The sequence below is a fragment of the Saimiri boliviensis genome, chromosome 1 (assembly GCF_048565385.1).
Source record: "Saimiri boliviensis isolate mSaiBol1 chromosome 1, mSaiBol1.pri, whole genome shotgun sequence".
NCBI classification, from domain to species: domain Eukaryota; kingdom Metazoa; phylum Chordata; class Mammalia; order Primates; family Cebidae; genus Saimiri; species Saimiri boliviensis.
Window position 1 is genome coordinate 62,303,196 of NC_133449.1, and position 16,501 is coordinate 62,319,696.

The 16,501-nt window shown below is 38.9% G+C and overlaps 1 long non-coding RNA gene across 1 annotated transcript in view; it reads right to left on the minus strand.

The window, feature by feature from the left end:
* Positions 1 to 16,501, minus strand: part of LOC141584291 (uncharacterized) — a 405,949-nt gene that overhangs the window by 382,951 nt on the left and 6,497 nt on the right. Inside the window, exon 3 of the long non-coding RNA XR_012517253.1 lies at positions 9,992 to 10,108. This is a non-coding gene — a long non-coding RNA (uncharacterized LOC141584291). The remainder of the gene's footprint in view (positions 1 to 9,991; positions 10,109 to 16,501) is intronic.

A 16,501-nucleotide genomic window follows, 5' to 3' on the forward strand; every position in this document is an offset into this window, starting at 1 on the left:
GGGAGAAATTCAAGCCAGCTGCAGAAATTTGCATGAGAAATGAGGAACCTGATGCTCATCCCCAAGACTGTGAAGAAAACATCTCCAGGCCATGTCACAGACTTTCACGGCAGCTGATCCCATCACGGGCCCAAAGGCCCAGGAGGAAAAAGTGGTTTCATGGGCCAGGTCCAGGGTCACCGTGCGGTGTGCATCCTAGATACTTGATGTCCTGTGTCCCAGCCACTCCAGCTGTGTCTCAAAGGGCCCAATGTACAATTTGGGTCATGGCTTCAGAGGGTGGAAGCTCCAGGCCCTGGCATTGTCCACATGGTCTTGAGCATGCAGGGGCATGGAAGTCAAGAACTGAGATTTGGAAACCTCCACCTAGATTTCAGAAGATGTATAGAAATGCCTGGATGCTCAGGCAGAAGTTTGCTGCAAGTTCGGGAGCCTCATGGAGAACCTCTGCTAGGGCAGTGCAGAAGAGAAATTTGGGGTTGGAGCCCCTACAGAGTCCCCCTGTTGGGGCACTGCCTAGTGGAGCTGCAAGAAGAAGGCCATCGTCCTCCAGACCCCAGAATGGTAGATCCACCAACAGCTTGCACTATATGCCTAGAAAAGCCACAAACACTCAACACCAGCTTGTGAAAGCAGCTGGGAAGGAGGCTGTACCCTGCAAAGCCACAGGGGCAGAGCTGCCGAAGACCATGGGAACCTTCCTCTTGTATCAGTGTGACCTGGATGTGAGACATGGAGTCAAAGGAGATCATTTTGGAGCTTTAAAATTTGCTGGGTGTGGTGGCTCACAGCTGTAATCCCAGCACTTTGGAAGGCTGAGGCAGGCAGATCGCCTGAGGTCAAGAGTTCAAGACCAGCCTGGCCAACATGGTGAAACACCATCTCTAGTAAAAATACCAAAATTACCTGGGCATGGTGGCATATGCCTGTAATCCCACTTAGGAGGCTGAAGCAGGAGAATCGCTTGAACTCGGGAGGCAGAGGTTGCAATGAGCTCAGATCGCACCTTTGCACTCCAGCCTGGGTGGTAAGAGCAAGACTTTTTCTCAAAAAAGAAAAAAAAATTGACTGCCCTGCTTGATTCTGAACTTGCATGGGCCCTGCAATCCCTTTGTTTTTGCCAATTTCTCCCATTTGGATGGTTTTATTTACCCAAAACCTGTACCTGCATTTTATCTAGGAAGTAACTAACTTGCTTTTGATTTTACAGGCTCATAGCGGGAAGGGACTTGCCTTATCTCAGATGAGACTTTGGACTGTGGACTTTTGGGTTCATGCTGAAATGATTTAAGACTTTGAGGGACTGTTGGGAAGGCATTATTGGTTTTGAAATGTGAGGCTATGAGATTTGGAGGAACCAGTGGCAGAAATGATATGGTTTGGCTGTGTCCCTATTCAAATCTCAACTTGAATTGTATCTCCCAGAATTCCCATGTGTTGTGGGAGGGACCTAGGAGAAGGTAACTGAATCATCGGGCCAGTCTTTCCCATGCTATTCTTGTGACAGTGAGTAAGTCTCATTAGAGCTGATGGGTTTATCAGGGGTTTCTGCTTTTGCTTCCTTCTCATTTTTCTTTTGCCACTGCCATGTAAGAACTGCCTTTCACCTCCTGGCATGATTCTAAGGCCTTCTAGCCACGTGGAAGTCCAATTAAACCTCTTTTTCTTCTCAGTCTCAGCTGTGTATTTATCAGCAGCATGAAAACAAACAAATACAACTTTTATAAAATAGAAAATAGCAAATAAAATATAATTCTCAAACTGAGAAAAGCTATTTGTCATAATAAAGCCAACAAATGAATAGATTTGAATACACAGGAATATGCAAAAATCAACTTTTAAAAATATAAAAAAATCCAACAGAAAAATGGACAAAGAATATGAGAGTAAAGAATTACACACCAAAAATAGAAATGTAAATGACTCTTAAACATATGAGTAAATGCTCAGCCTCACCAGTGATCAGACAAATGCAAATGAAAACAATCACAACATAACATTCACAAACTCATCATATTGGTAACATTTTAGAGTTTGATGATTCCAGGGATCAGTGAGAATATGGAGCAACAGGATCTCTCAAATGCTGCAGATGGGTGTGTGAATTTGAACAACTACTTTGAAAGGCAATTTAGTGTTACTAATATAAAGTTGAAAAATGTGCAAACTACCTCAAGCATCAATTAAACTTCTTGTTTATTATACAGACCAATTTTGTTCTCTCAATTTTTCCTAGTTTTACCCTTGTAGAAAAGGTCCAGAGGAGGCTCCAATTCCTGAACTCCAAAACACATCATGGTATATCATGGTGGTTTTCTTACACCAACTATGAAAACAGCTTCCCCAAGATTATGCCATTGCCCAACAGTAGTTGTTAAGGTTAGATGTGTTTAAAATAGCATTCTTCATTTCCAACACAGATACAAATTCCACTGTAGTAAGAAAGTATTGTTAATTGAAATGATAAAAATGAGTCCTACTGCATTTAGAATAAAATCCAAAACACTTAACAGGACCTGTAAGATCACTGATGGTCTCCCCGCCCTGCCTCTTCAGCAGCACATTGTTTCACTCTCTCCCAGCTCTCCACTCCAGCCACAAAGAACATCACCTAACTTCTTGAACACACCATGCCTCTCCCAACAAAGGGCTCTTGCTGTCATCTCTGCTTGAAAGTCATCTTCTCTACCTCTTTGTCTTGCTAATTCATGATCTATTTACAGGTAGCATTTCTTGGCAAATAATAAATACTTGATGAATATGTTTTGCCCTATGTAGACTGGCTAAATATGCAAATGATATTCATCTTATTTGCCTATTTGTCTCTAGGAGTTGAGTCTAGTACAATGCCCTTCAAAATCAGGCCACATATGAGAAGCTGCATTCAACCCTAAGGGGATTGGCAATGTGGGAGGGCAGATAGGGTGTTAATCAGGATGCCAGTGGTAATGGGTGCAGGATCACTAAAGTCTGGCACCTTTGAGAAAATATTCATCACTCCCAAAGAGCGTGACATGAGTGGGAATGTGAAAAGGGATGTTCTGTAAGGCAAAAAGCATCCCAAGGATTTTGTCAAAGAACACAGCAGTTCTTTTTGGTATAGGGGTATTTTCTTTTTTCTGCTGCAAATATCAGAAATGCTGTTTTTCAAACTTGATCTATACAGTGTAAATCCAACAGAAACCTTTTGGATCATTTGTATGTATGTGTGTATGATATAGCTGTTTAGGTGACGTCAGGGCACAAAGTGCCTGAGCAAGGGAACTTACAAAGGACAGACAGTCTGCCACTTCTGAGACTAGTCTACCTAAGCATTTGGCCCTGACCAGTCTGGGAGCCCTTGAGCTCTGGTTCTCTTGGAGACTCTTGTATGTGTCTCCAAGCTTCAAAATTCTTAGGCTGGAGGTTTTTTAGAATGTTGCTCTCTGCTTGGTCCTGTAGTACTTTAGATTCCAGGATAGAACATGACTGGCCAGCAGTTTAGGTGGACAGGTAAAGGAAAATAAGACATTCAAATAATATATTTCTAGAGCACTGTAAATGACCCGTCTTGCCCAGCAGGCTGCGCCAAGCTTAGGTAGCCTGCATGTTTTGTTGTGGCATGCCAGGCCCTCTCAGGGCATGCTTCAGGCAGCCTAGGTGTCAATAGCAGCTGACTCCTCCTAAGATAACTGATTTCAAATGCAGCCAGTTTCTTGGAGACTTGGCACATGTATCCTGAGTCAAAAAGCTATATGGTGCCTGGGTCCATCATCATTTAAACAGGAAGGCAAGAATCTACCAACCAGAATTCCATGAAACATCCCTTCCTGTGACCAGGACCCAGGATGAAGTACAACATTTGGGAGTGTTGAGTCTTGCAGCAGAATAAGTATCTATCCATAGATCCAGCACCCTAGGAAGAAATGGTCTATCCACTAGAGTATATGCTTTGCCACCTGGTTTTGCAGTAATTAGGAAAATGGGTGGATCAAGGGGTCCAGAACAGTAGCCACAGGAAGTTGTGAACATGATACCAGATATGCCTCACTATTTGCAATGAATATATCTATTCAGGAATCTGCAAGGTGTCAGAAACTCTGGCTATCACTTTACCCAGTGAGCCTTGAAGCTTCCCATAGAGACTGCCAGTCACCCAAGCCCTGTCAGGGTCTGTGGATGGCACTTTGACCATCCATGCCAGGCCAGGCCACCAAACATTGCTTGGCTCAGGATAGAAGTCCAGGTTGCTTTTAAGCAGCAGAAAAGAGCTGGAAAAGAAGTACTACTGACTTCACCTTTTCTACCAAACAAGGAATTGCACTATGCTCAGCTCCCATGTAAAACTGTATCCTGACATTTACAGGTGCAGTGGGATTAAACGGATTTAGAAATGGAGCCACAAGCTCAATGGGCAAAATGGGAAATACATTCTTACAAAACTGGCAAAGCCAAAGCCAAAGCAGACAGTGCCCTCATGTGGAAGAAAAAAAAAATTTGAGAAAACAAATTCTCACTTGGTTTTCTGAGTAACTGTAGCAGAGTATTTTTCAGAAATATGCAAGAGGAAAGTTAACATTCTACCAATAAGAGCTAGGTGACAAGTATCAAATGATTAACTTTATCATATGAAATTTAAACTCAAGAAATTGTCTGGGGTTCAGCAAAACTAGACAACTTATTTTTAATACAAAGAAGTGTATTAGCCCGTTTTTTGCATTGCTATTAGGAAATACCCAAGACTGGGAAATTTACAAAGAAAAGAGGTTTGGCCAGGCGTGGTGCCTCATGCCTATAATCCTAGCACTTTGGAAGGCTGAGGGGGGCGGATCACAAGGTCAGGAGATTGAGACCATCCTGGCTAACATGGTGAAACCCTGTCTTTACTAAAAATACAAAAAATTAGCTGGGCGTGGTGGCACACACCTGTAGTCCCAGCTACTCAGGAGGCTGAGGCAGGAGAATCGCTTGAACCTGGTAAGTGGATGTTGCAGTGAGCCAAGATCACAACACTGCACTCCAGCCTGGTGACAAAGCAAGACTGTCTAAAAAAAAAAGAGGTTTAACTGGCTCGGCTATACTAGCATGGCTCCAGCTTCTGCTTGGCTTCTGGTGTGGGCCTCAGAGAATTTACAATCATAGTGGAGGGTGAAGGGGAGCAGGAGTATCATATGGCAAGAGACCAGGAGCACGAAAGAAAAGGTGAAGGTCCCAGATCTTGTGAGAACTAATTGAGAAAGAACTCACTTATCATCAAGGGGATGATGCAAAGCCATTCATGATGGATTCACCCTTAGCCCCATGATACAGTCACCTTCCACCAGGCCCAACCCGCAACATTGGGAATCACATTTCAACTTGGGATTTGGAGAGGACAAACATCCAAACCATATCAGGAAGTAAATATAACATCATGTTAATAGGAAATGTGTTTTATCTATCTGCCCCTACTTGAGATTTGGAGAGGACAAACATCCAAACCATATCGGGAAGTAAATATAACATCACGTTAATAGGAAATGTGTTTTATCTATCTGCCCCTACTCCCAACCACCTAGTAAATAAAGATGATTTTTTTAAGATTATTTGAAGGAGTACCTAATTAGTAATCTCCTCCTTGGTACCCACTTATTTCCACTGGGCCATAGGTCACAGCCATTCCCCAGGGGACAGCAACATGGTTTCACAGGCTCATAGTTATTTTTTCTTTTCCAGGAGTGGTAAGAGCAATGGTATTTGAGTGCACTGGGCCCTGAGTCAGATCTTTGCTCAGTCTCCTGAACACAAAGCACCTGCAAAGCGGGTAAGAAAGCATTTCTGAAAAGAGAGGCAAAGTTGGGAGGAAGAGAGAGGAGGATCTGAACTCTCATAGAACCGGAGTCTTGCACTGGCCTCTAGCAGCTGTGCAGCCCAGGACATGCAGCAGAGTCCTGCTAGTTAGGTTAGAGTGACAGTATCTATACCACTACCATGGAAAGTAGCAAGCCTTACAAATCAGGGCTTTTCTCCTGGAGAGCCAGCTATTAAATGCTTACCAGCACACTACTGCTTCTGTGATTTACTTTCCGCCCTTTAGGCACTCTCACTCTCCTGTTCCTGTTACCTGCACTCTTTACCAGCTACAGTTTTATTCTTTGTACCTGTTCTAATTGCCCTATCTGGGAACCCTCTCTGGGCCTCACTTCCTTTCACATTGATTCCAGATTCCCTGTTCTGCCACACTGCTCTGTTACTTGCACTCTTAACAAACTAACACCTATTTAAAAATTCCCTAAGTATGAATCCACCAGATCTACGCATTTTTCTCCTACCTCATGGCATCGAAGCATTACTGAAGAATATCTCATAGTCCTGAGTGTTGGGACCATTTAAATCTGTGGTATGCAGCCTCATAGAATTTTTTAGTGCTTCTTAGAAGTCTATTTACTGTGCATAGCCAGCTGAGCTCTTTTGAAACTTACCCACTTTCCCAAAGTTGGTTATTTTCTACCACCCTTTCCCATAAATACTATCTACATGTAACCTCACCTCCTACTTTAAGAGAAAGAATTAAAATAGAAGTAATAATGCAGGAATTCTCTCAATTTCTTGGTGGCCAGCCACCAAAAGTATTTTTATCCACATCATAGTACCTAACTTTCTCTTATTTCAGTTACAGTATTATTCTTGCTCCTTTCTTTTTTTCTTCAGAGTCCTTTAATTTCTTCATCAGTAAAATATGAGTAATAACATTGACCTCATGGAATGTTTGTGAACAATGTATGAGTTATTACTTAATCAATTGAATACATATTTGTAATGCTTACAAAAATCTTTAAGGATATATAATTCACATACCATACAATTTTCATATTTAAAGTACATAGCTAAACAATTGTTAGTATATTCACAAAGTTGTACAACCATCACCACAATCTAAATTTAGAATATTTTTATCACCCCAAAAAGAAACCCTGTACCCATTAGCAGTCACTTCTTATTCTTCCCTCCCCAAAGCTTCTGGCAACCACAAATCAACTTTCTGTCTCTATAGACTTACTTATTCTGAATATTTCACATAAATGTCATTGACTTCTTTCCCTTAACATGATGTTTTCAAGATTTAACTTGCAAGGATTTTAGAACAGTCTTCACACATGGGAGGTCTACTGTGAGTCTGCAGTTACTATTTCTTGGGCTTGTCTTCCTCAAGGACTAAATTCCAACCTTTTCCATGCTTCTGGGGTTCCACTATTTTCTCTCTGCAGTATTTTTAACTCCTCTTTTCTACTTTCATCTCTTTCTTTGCATATAAGCCCTCTGAAGCCTCTCCAATATTTAACTCTCTCCTATATTTCTCTCTAGATAACATTAATTTAAAAGCTATCTACTGTTTCTACCACATTTTCCTATTAACTTCTGATAACCAACCAGTCTATCACCTAGTAGTAGAAATATAAGTTGAATGTTCCTTATCGAAAACGCTTGGGACCAGAATTGTTTCAAATTTTAGATTTTTTGCAGATTTGGGAATACTTGTACATACATAATGAGATATTTTGGAGGTAAGATCCAAGTTTAATCATGAAATTTATTTATGTTTTATGCACATGTTATACACATAGGCTGACAGTAACTTTACACAATATTTTAAATAATTTTGTGCACTAAACAAAGTTTTGACTACATTTTTACTGTGCCCCATCACATGAAATCATGTGTGGAACTTTCCACTTGCGGAATCATGTTGCCACTTTAAAAGTTTTAGATTTTGGAACACTTCGGATTTCAGGTATTTAGACTAGGGATACTCAACATGTAGTAGTAGGGTTTTTTTCTTAGAATTACCAGTGACTCTCAGAGGTAGACCCTCAAAACGGCCACATTTGTTGTACTAAGTTGAAGCGTATGGAACGGTCAATATGCAACAATTTTTTGCTTACAACAATGGCAATTTTATATCAATCTGTCAATTTCATCCAGTCAAAGACTACTACAAATGGACCTCCAATTGTGGAACTTGGGTTTACGACTCATTGCAATGAGGGTGAATGCACACCATTGGGAACAGTGAGCTGTCCCAGTAGGAAGGCTTTAGGACTTGGGTTTGTCTTAGATGACTAATGAGGGTATTGATGTAGGAATTTGCTCCAAATTGGATGATATCAGAAAACAGAAGCAGTTCTTTTTCTCAATCCCCTTCTTAATCAAAGGAAGAACATATAATCAATATCTAGATTTTCACCATTGCTGAGATTCTGCTAATCAAGATCAGAAAGTTGTTGATATGGTTTGGCTCTGTGTCCCCACTCTAATCTCATGTTGAATTGTAATCCCCAACGTTGGAGAAACACTTCTGGTCCCTTATCAAAAATGACTGGGACCAGAATTGTGGGAGCCTGGTGGGAGGTGATTGGATCACAGAATTGGATTTCCCCCTGGTACTGTCCTTGCAATGATGAGTGAGTTCTCGTGAGATTTTGTCATTTAAAAGTGTGTAGCATCTCCCTCGCCTCTCTCTTGCTCCTGCTATGGCCATCTGATCTGTTCTGTGTGCTCCCCCTTCACCTGAGGGGTTTAAAGTTTCCTGAGGCTTCCCCAGAAGCCAATCTGATGTCACCATTATGCTTCCTATACAGCTTGCTGGACCGTGAGGCAATTAAACCTCTTTTCTTTGTAAATTATCCAATCTCAGGCATGTATTTATACAGTGCTACAATGAACTAATACAGTTGTTCAGAGAACAGAGTTCATATTAGATTAGGGTTAACTCTTCCTTCTGTCATAGGATGAGTTGAATCATCTGACATGACAATGGCTATGCAGTCATATTTATATCTCTGAATAGGATATATTGGCCAATTGCAAAAAAAGTAATAACCTGAAATATATGATTATTCAACTTTACAGTAAGTCTCAAAGATAGGAGCCCAGAATAGAAAATAAAAGTAATGAAAATATATCCCAGAATTTACCTGGATCTGTTTTAGAGAAATAGATTTTTATTTTAGTTCAGACATGAACTATTCTACTTGTTCTCTAGTATACATAAGCACATCAGTAAGTGATCTGTTAGAGCATAAAGTTTTTCCTTGTATTGTTAAGAATAATTGAAAGGCTATTTAACTATTGATGATAATGTCAGTGAATGAATTTAAATTTAAATGGGTTTATCAGGCTTCTAAAGAGAAAGTTGTATAATTTTTAAGTTTTCCTGCATTCAAGGACAAGTTTTTGGTATCCTTCTACAATAGCATTTTTGTTTGTTCATTAACCGTGGGAGTTATAGCCCATATAGCATAAATAAAGAGGGAGTTAATTTTTCCTACAAGGAATTTTTCCAAATAGCCTGTATTTGCTGCTATTTAAATTTTTTTTTTTTTTTTTTTTTTTTTTTGCTTTTAGTTCTGGAGTACATGTGCAGGATGTGCACATTTGTTACATAGGTAGACGTGTGTCATAGCGGTTTGCTGCACCTATCAACCCATCACCTAGGTATTAAGCCCAGAATGCATTCGCTTTTTCTTAACACTCTCCCTTCCTCCACCCCACCCCCGAAAGGCCCCAGTGTGTGTTGTTCCCCTCCCTGTGTCCATGTGCTCTCATTGTTCAGCTCCCACTTATGAGTGAGAATATGCGGTGTTTGGTTTTCTGTTTTTGCCTTAGTTTGCTAAAGATAATGGCTTCCAGCTTCATCCATATTCCTGCAAAGAACATGATCTCATTCATTTTATGGCTGCCTAGTATTCCATGGTGTATATGTATCATATTTTCTTTATCCAGTTTATCATTGATGGGCATTTAGGTTGATTTCATGTCCTTGCTATTGTGAACAGTGCTGCAATGAACACAAACATGTATGTATCTTTGTAATAGAATGATTTATATTCCATTGGGGCCAGGCTCTGTCCCAGCACTTCGTGAGGCTGAGGCAGGCAGATCACGAGGTCAGGAGTTCAAGAAAGCTGGCCAACATGGTGAAACCCCATTTCTACTAAAAATACAGAAATCAGCTGGGCACAGTGGCACATACCTATAATCCCAGCTACTGAGGAGGCTGAGGTAGGAGAATCGCTTGAACTCGGAAGACAGAGGTTGCAGTGAGCCAAGATGCACCATCGCACTCCAGCTTGAGCGACAGAGTGAGAATCTGTGTCAAAAAAAAAAATATTTCTATTTCTCTGGGTATATTACAATGCGGGGGGTGGAGCAAGAAGGAGTAGAGCCAGGATGGCCAAATAAAGGCAGGTCTGCTCTACAGCTCCCATCAAGAAGGACAGAAACTGCCAGTGAACTCTGCATCTTCAATTGAGGTACCAGACTGTTCTTACTGGGACTGACTAGGTGGTGAGCATGACCCACGGAGAAGGAGCAAAAACAGGGTGGAACAAGACCCCACCCAGGAGCTGCAGGTGGCAAAGGGAGCTTCCTCCCTCAGCCAAGGGAGACGGTGAGGGACTGTGCTTCCCCTACCTGAAAACCAGGCTTTCCCCATGGATCCTTGCCTCTCTTTGGAGGTTTTTGTGCACTCTTTTCAAGGAAACGATCTTCTGCTACTTTTAAAATACCAAAAACTCTCTAACAATTATCCTGCATATACAGATTAAGTTAGTGTGTGGCATACAGGTATAAGCCTTATGTTCACATAGGCAGTACTCTAATAAGTACAGATTGAGAGTATAATTTAGAACAACAGAAGAAGGCTAATATTTTATTCCTCAAATTGGGCAGGTTGCTTAGATGAAGTTAAATATTTCCTGCAAAGCTGACTGGTATGTCTCTGAAGAGAACAAACTGATTATTGTGGCAAGAATGGGATTAGTTCGTTTCTAAAAGGCTAGGTTTTTGCTGATAAAGCTGTAACAACTTTAGCAAAAACATTTTGTTAACGGGAGGCCAAAGTTTAATTTGTATAGGACTAAGTAAAGGTTGGGATTAATGATGTAAGAGAAATTTAAGATGCAGAAGGTCTTATAAATAATCTACCTTTTGAAGTGTTTGAAGGTGTAGTTATTAAATTTTGTCAGCAAACAATTAAATTCATAGTCATAGCTATAAGATGAGAAAAACACATCAGGAAGTTTTTTCTTAAATGGTCAAAGATTATATGGAGTCAAAAGTAATAGAATTAATATAAGGAAGATCATATTGAAAAGTCTTTTAGGGAGTTAAGGGTACAAAAATATAATAGATAATATTAATAGTAAGGGAAAAGCAAATGGGTGATGAAAAATCAGAAAATTGCCGGGCGCGGTGGCTCACGCCTGTAATCCCAGCACTTTGGGATGCCGAGGCGGGTGGATCGCGAGGTCAAGAGATCGAGACCATCCTGGTCAACATGGTGAAACCCCGTCTCTACTCAAAATACAAAAAATTAGCTGGGCATGGTGGCACGTGCCTGTAATCCCAGCTACTCAGGAGGCTGAGACAGGAGAATTGCCTGAACCCACGAGGCGGAGGTTGCGGTGAGCCGAGATCGCACCATTGCACTCCAGCCTGGGTAACAAGAGCGAAACTCTGTCTCAAAAAAAAAAAAAAAGAAAAAAGAAAAAAGAAAAATCAGAAAATTAACCTTGTCTGTTGACTTGGGTGGAAGCTGCTTTTTCTGCAGTCATCAACATAGTGTGTCTCCTTGTGTGTCAATCATTTATTTCTCTAGTCAGAGACTTCTGTACACAACAATCCTAAATTTAGGGTTTCTGAATGGAATGACCATAAAGTAGTTAGAAAAAAAAATGTGTTGGGTGTTTTTTAAGTTGGGTGGGATCAATACCTTGGCGTTTTACTGGTATGCCAGTTTTTAACATACCAGGTAAGACCTAGTCTATCAAAATTCAAAGGCAACTTTTCCCTAATGCCTTCTTTAGAAGATGAAATAACCAGGTTTCAGATCATGGAGAGTCCACTTAGGAGGATGTTTTAGAAACACAGTTTGTTAGTAATAAAGCCAGAGCATCATCTGAATCTCTGGTAATGGTCAATCATACCAGCTTGTAATAGGTTAGAATCTAGGCTTGGAAATAATACCCGAATGCATAAGGCAATCTGTTTTTAACTCAGAGGGAGAAAACCTGTAGTTCCTAGAGAGAACTGATCTGATCTTATTTTCATATAGGCTAATTATAATGATTTGGGACCTTGTTATCTGATGTTCCCTCAAGCTTTGATAATTACAGTTTAGAACTTTTTCCTGAAGCTTGTAGATCATAAGGTAATAGAGATTCTGAGTAAAAAGTAAAGCTAGAATGAAATAGAGTGAGACTCAGCAGCACTTCTGCCCACTATGAAAACCAAGAAGTTGAGAGAGTCAGTTGACAGAGAGATTGAATAAAGCAGAGATGCAAGGACAAGAAATGGGAAGAGTCCAAATTCCAGTTTCAGTCCCACCCAAGACCTGCATTCTTAATCACAAGATGCTCTGTATTCTTATAACAATGTATTCTTTTTAAAAAGTTTTGTTAATGGTTAAGTCGTTTGGATTGATTTATGTTATTTGCTCCCATTGCTCAAAGTTGGGATAACATGATATCAAACAGAATAATAACTGCCATGATCCAAAATGCATCTAATATGTTTAAAGTACAAGCACATATAAAACTTTTGAGAAACATTAACTGGGCATTATTATAGGATGCTATGAAGCACCTTATTATTTTGAAAATTGTTCGATAAAAGGAAGGAATAAACATTTATTCTCTCTTTCCTACATAAATGATACTACTGAGAGCCTCAATATTAGATCTGAGGATTCTCTTTGAGTTTCCAGGGGCCAGTGCTGTGGCTCACACCTGTAATCCTAGTGCTTTGGGAGCCTGAGGTGGGAGGACTGCATGAGGCCACAAAACAAGACCCAATTTCTACAAAAAGAAAAAGAAATTTAGCTAGTCATGGTGGCATGCACCTGTATTCCCAGCTGCTTGGGAGGCTGAGGTAGAAGAATTGCTTGAGCCCAGGAATTCAAGGCTGCAGAGAGCTATGGTAACACCACTGCACTCTGTCTGGGTGACAGAGTGAGACTCTGTCTTTAAAAATTAAATAAAAATAAAAAAGGAACGATAGAATTAGAATATTACCATTTGTCAAGCCCTAATGAATTACTGGATCTCAATATTAAGTGTTAGTGGCAGCTAACTTCAGATATAGATGCACACACAAAGAGACAAGTAGGTGTTACATGTCTCTAGATGGAAGAAAATAACCCTTCCTGTGAGGTACTCTTGACATAAAAGTTGAACCTGAATCTTTACAAGCCTCTAGTTAAAGAAAACGTAGGAGACAGAGAAGCATGTTAGAAATGACATCATGCTAATTAAATCAGCCAAAATAAGACTGTGGAACAAGCCTTCAGTTTTTCTGGGTTTTTTGTTTTTTGTTTGTTTGTTTGTTTTTAACAGATAGATTGCAAGAATCCAAGTGAGGAAAGCAAGAGCAAGAGTGAAAAAGATTATTATGGATTAAAAGAAGCTTGAAAGATATATCAACTAATCCCAGTTGGGGGCTATGTTTAGATCCTGGTTCAAGCAAAAGGTAAAAAATTATATATTTAAAGAAGAATCAGAAATTTGAACACTAATTAAGTATTTTATGATATTAAGGGTTATTGCTAGTTGTTTTTTAAGTGTGATAATTGTATTGTGATTACATTTCATTTTTTAAAAATAATTCTTATGTTTTAAAGATGCCTGATATATCATGGATGAAACACTATGTCTGTCATTTATTTCAAAATAATTTATGAAGAGAGAAGTGGATAGAAGTACAGATAAAATAAATTGTTCATAAGTTGAAAATTGTCAAAGCTAAATGACGAGAGCTCATTAAACTGTTCTTTCTACTTAATACATACGTTTAGAAGTTTTCTATAGTATAATTTTAATAAAACAAGATGAACTGAATATCCATATAAAAAATTTTTTTAAATTTTATGACCAATATGGTGAAACCCTGTCTCTACTAAAAATACAAAATTTAACCGGGCATGGTGGTGCACACCTGTAATCCCAGCTACTTGGGAGGCTGAGACAGGAGAATCGCTTGAACACAAGAGGCAGAGGTTACAGTGAGCCAAGATCACACCTCTGTACTCCAGCCTGGGCGAGAGAGTGAGAGTCTGTCTGAAAAAAAATAATAATAAAAACCAAATGTCAATAATAGTAAGTCAACAATATTAGGATAGATAAGCTGTGGCATATCCATACAACAGACAATAAAATAGACTATGGTTACACAGAAGAACAATGTGGAATTATAATACAAACACATATTAAGCCAAAAAAAAGCTAAGCACAAAACAAGAAACATGATATGATGTCTTAAGTTCAAAAACAGACAAGGCTACATCATAGCATTTGAGTATGTATGTATACTTGCAGTAAAACCATATTTTTTAAAAAGCAAGTAAGTGATTACTGTAAAATCAGAATAATGATTACTTTTAGGGACAGGAGGGTGAAATGATTCAAAGGGAGAACAAAAAACATTGCTGGGATGCTAGCAATCTTTTATTTCTTGACTTTGTTGATGGTTGTGGAGGGATTTGCTTTATGGTAAGTTCCTGAATAGCATGTTTTTGGTTTGTGCATTTTTTTGGGATATGTGTTACATTTCATATTGAGTAAAAAGTTTTTCATTCTATACCTCAAATGAGAAAACATAGTAGACACATTAAAAAAAAGCTTGGATTTCTTAGAAAGCTGATTGGTTGGAATAGAAGGAAAACTAGAATTTTCCCTGAAACTCAAAGGCAAGGGATTTAAAATGAAGAAAGACACTCATAACCACCCTCTAAACTGACCTTTTTTTGACATTGTTTCCTCTTAATGCCAATAAATTGCCATGTATACCTTAACTTGATCTCCATTTCACAAACAGCTTGTGGTCAATTACCATAGTATGATTTATTTCATGTGACTCCTTTTACCTTGCCCTGCTTACAAGACCTAACTGAAAATCACCCATGGCATCTTAGTTATTGTGTGTAGTGCTGCAGTGAACAATGGAGTGCGATTATCTTTTAGAGGTCCTGATTTTAATTCTGTTGAATATATACCCAGAAATGAGACTGCTGGATCACATGGTAGCTCTACTTTTAATTTTTTTAAGAATCTCCATATTGTTTTTCATAGTAGCTGTACTGTTTTGTCCTTTGAACGATGAATGGATAAAGGAAATGTGTTGTATGGAGAGAAGGGAATATTATTGGTCCTTAAAAAATAAAGATATGAAAAAAAAGAAATCATGCAATATTCAACAACATGAATTAACCTTGAGTACATTATGCTAAGTGAAATAAACCACCAAGAAGGAAAAACACTGTGTGCTTTCACTTACATGAGGAATCTAAAATATTCACACTCATAAATTGTGTAGAATTGTGGTTTCTAGGGGCTGGGGAAAGAGGAAAATTACAAATCACTAATCAATTGGTATAAAGTAACAATTTTACAAGATAAATAAGTTTTAGAGACCTGCTGTACAACAGTATAGTTGGCAATATTGTATCTTACACTTGAAAATGTGTTGAGGATAAACTTTATATTAAGTGTTCTTACCACAACAAAATACATTTTTTAAAAAATCGTCCAGCCCAGGCCCTAAAACTCTGTAAATACCCTGCCTTATTCTTTCATTTTCAGCACTTACAAGATTCTGTCAAGGTGGTATTCTTTCTTACTGTAGTTAATCTTATAAATCTAGCTTTACTTGATCAATTGGTTTTTCTGGTGGTCCTTGGGGTATCTGACACTTAATCAATAGATCAGTCACATAAAAGTGACAGCTCAAAGACATCTACTCATTCTGAAGATTAGGATCTAATTTTGAGAAAATTCTCAATACTTGAGATTACAAGATATCATAAAGAATTTCCAATAAATCAGATCCTAGGGCTAATGTGGTTCCTCATGCCACCTTTGGAACAGTACCCCGTGTGTTTCGTGACCTTCTGGTCCCAGCAAAGGGTTCCTATCATAGAAAGAGCTTAAAAAATAGATACTGAAAAATGAAAGCACAGTTTCATATTTGTATGAATGTGTTTCCATAGTAATTTTTAATTTAAAAAATGACTTATATACATGACTTCCAAAAATTCTGTCCTCTAAGAAAGTTTTAAAGAGCCTGGCTTAAAATGAAAATATATTCATTGCTCAGCTCTATAATAAGCAAGGAGGCAATTTTCATGAGATTATTTGATACAATCCTTCTATAAGGAGCACATTTCTCACTAGAGGGAGCTCAGAATCCACCATTAAATGGGAAGACAAGCTGAATAAAATGTCACTTCATTTTAGGGACAAAAGAGTCTGTTTGGGTAAATATAATACTGATTTCCAGAAGTTGGGAATTTTTTATATGCCAGTTTTTCCCATTTTAACCTCTGCAATTCTAAATGACATAAAGGGGGAATAATATAAACTATCATAATGATCAGCCAATTAATTAATAAGCTAATATTATAAATAAATACAGTGTAGGGCAAATAAAAAGATATGGCATTATCTCTACCTGCTTGGTGTGGCTGGGGGCGTGTGGTGAAAATCCTAGT